We start from the raw sequence: 2,866 nt of genomic DNA on the forward strand, positions 1-2,866 counted from the left end.
GTGGCTTAGTGGGGGGATGCCCTTTTCTCTACCCTGCAACCTCTCTCCCACAGAAGAGACGTTGCGAGCTTATCCTTGTTTTATCGTTATTTCCATGGCAGGTGCTCGTCTGAACTCCAATCTCTGGTCCCCCCCCTCGCCAATCTTTCACGAAAAGCACCAGTCTAGCCGAATCCACTGTGAAAAATTTCCCCCACTCTATATCTGTGCCTAAATCAAAACGCGGATTCCATGAACAAAGCTTCTTTCTTAGAACTGCACGCCTGTGGAACTCTGTCCCGTCTGCCAGCTTCCCACCGGACTACAACTTGGATGTCTTCAAGTCCAATGTTAACAAATTCCTAATGAACCGCACCCTTAAGTAAACACTTCATCAAATCTCCACACTAACGTAATGTACTTGCAATAACCCTTATCCCTGAGTGGCTTCCGGGCCTTGATAAGTGGTGATCACTGTGTAAAAAAAAAAAACATTTCTTCAGTCAATCTGTCTATGACAAGACAGCACTTTCCGTCTCAACTCAGTATCAAACCCCAACGCTGCATCAGTCAATTCTTCCCTATCCATTCGTTTCGTTATGCGGACACGACGCTCCATCCTCATCCCCATTTCAGAGTAGAGTTTTTTTTTACTCGTCTGTTGCAGTGTTCACTATCCTTTCTCTATTCTGAGGAAGGAAATCTCTTAACACCGCCAGCCTTGCACCGTTCTTGCAGATTCAACCCTTTTGTTTGAAGATACTTCTGGGCATCATTGATTTCTGTGAGAATAGTTTTCCAAGGACTCAGAAATAAAAGAAACGGAAACGACAGTACCGAGTTGAGAATTAAAAACGGATCTGATTTTGTGGTTGCATTTTCTCCTTCTTCCGTGAGCTGTTCCAGGGCAATGACGACCTCCAATAATTTTTTATTACAACATTTACAGCGTCTGCTCGACTACTCCATCTAGTTTCCACAGATTACTTAGCGGTCAACTGAATCATGACGTTCCAACGATGTGTAGATTGAGAAAAGAACGATAATAACCGGCCCAGTGTGCCAAAAAATGTAAGAGTGGACCGCTACAGAAGTTTTATATACACAAGCTAGATTTAGTGAATAGTTTGTGCATGGCACAAATAGAGCTTTTAGATTGATTTCGGAGATGCGTTTCTGCACGCACGATCGATGACCTGCCATAACAGCGGCATTGTCAAACGCCTGCCCATTACAGTCACCAATATGGACCCCATCCTTCTCCGATTCAGAAATTTCCTCCGCGCTTTTGCCCATTTGTCTTTATGAAGTGGAGGAACGACTCCCCCATCCTCATTTCATTTTCGACAATTTCTATGTAGCGCAACACCTCACTCATCTGGTCATTGTGAGATACATCCGGAGTGCTATAAAATATCATGCAAAAATATTTGCTTTCTTTGATCTGATCGATGATTTTCTTTCTCACCTGCTTTGCCGAAATGCTCACAAATTCGTTTCGAATTTCTGATGACAGGTAAGAAGTAACGTTTTGTTTCTTAACTTTCACCAAATGTTCACGGAGCACAGGGTCATACTTGGCCAATAAATTTACCAATTCTAAAAAATTCCCTTTGTTTTCTTAATCTCTTTCATCATAAAGACCTCATAGTGCCAGATTCTGCTTGGCGAGAAACCTGATGATGTCCAGCAATCTAGCCAGAATTTCCCGCCACTTCTTAGTTTCCTTCTCAATAAGATGTTGCTCTACTTTGTCAATTACCTTTCCTTCAGCAAATCAGATCTCTAGCTCCTTTCAGTTGGGGAATCCCTGAGTATGAGATGTATTAGCTTTGTGTTCATATACTTTTCGGTTTAATTTCCACCAATTCATAAAACCCACATCAGCAGAAAAACTCCATAGTCCAGTTGAAAACAGTCTGCAGCAGAAGCCAAATAAGGCTTCTCTGGATGGAGCAAACACCATCCATGTTCGCAAAATTTTCTCACCTAACTTTTTGTTAGCTTTCTAACATCGCCTTTTGTTTTTGTTCCTGGTTCCGCTACTTCCTTGAATTCATGATTGAGGTGCCGCACAGCAGCAGATCCCTGCAAGACAAGCATAACGCGAATTTCATGGTTAATCGCAACAGGCCATAGACCAACATCTGTAAAATCGTTTGTAGTGTACGTTTTCGCGCCAACTAGCGATTGCCTTTCCAATTCTTTAACTTCATGCGCATCATAATTGGCAGTTTTTGATGTATCAACGTTGTCAATGTAGACGTAAGAGTATCAACGTTAGCAATATCAACCTTATCTTCGGTCTCAACATGGGTTTCGATTTTCGTTTCCGCCATTTCGGACATAGAAGTCTTTTCGCTGAATTTCAACAGCGCGACTTTATTCTTTTTTGCTTTCTCTTCTTTTATTTTTCGCTTTTTACAGAATTCCACACCGCTCTCCTTCATTTTCTTCATTACAGCACTTTCTTTGAAAATTCACGCAAATATTATTTGTTTTGATAATTACGCAGAGGAAGGGCGATAAAATTCAATTTTTACGGTATCTTTTGTTTATTAAAATGTCATGTGAATCCATAGTCTAGTTGAAACAAACAAACAAAAAAATTTTCTTAGTTATTTAATTTCATCATTAACATATTCATAACAAGTACAAAATAGTTAAAAATTAAAACACGCTTATTATTATTAGTCGTTTTTATCAGCGTATCAATGTTGTTGCTGTTTTTTTTCTTCTTGCTAGGCTGTACACTCGATAATTTCGTTTCGCTAAAATTTGCGTTGCGTTTCATTTATACATCCGTTCGCGGGCGCCATCTTGCGTACGACTTCAGTCAAAATTGCCCAAGGAATGGATGGCTTAAGATTTTTTTTTTTTAGAAAAA

Source organism: Euprymna scolopes, chromosome 25 (assembly GCF_053919585.1).
Source record: "Euprymna scolopes isolate OS-2025 chromosome 25, ASM5391958v1, whole genome shotgun sequence".
NCBI lineage: Eukaryota > Metazoa > Mollusca > Cephalopoda > Sepiida > Sepiolidae > Euprymna > Euprymna scolopes.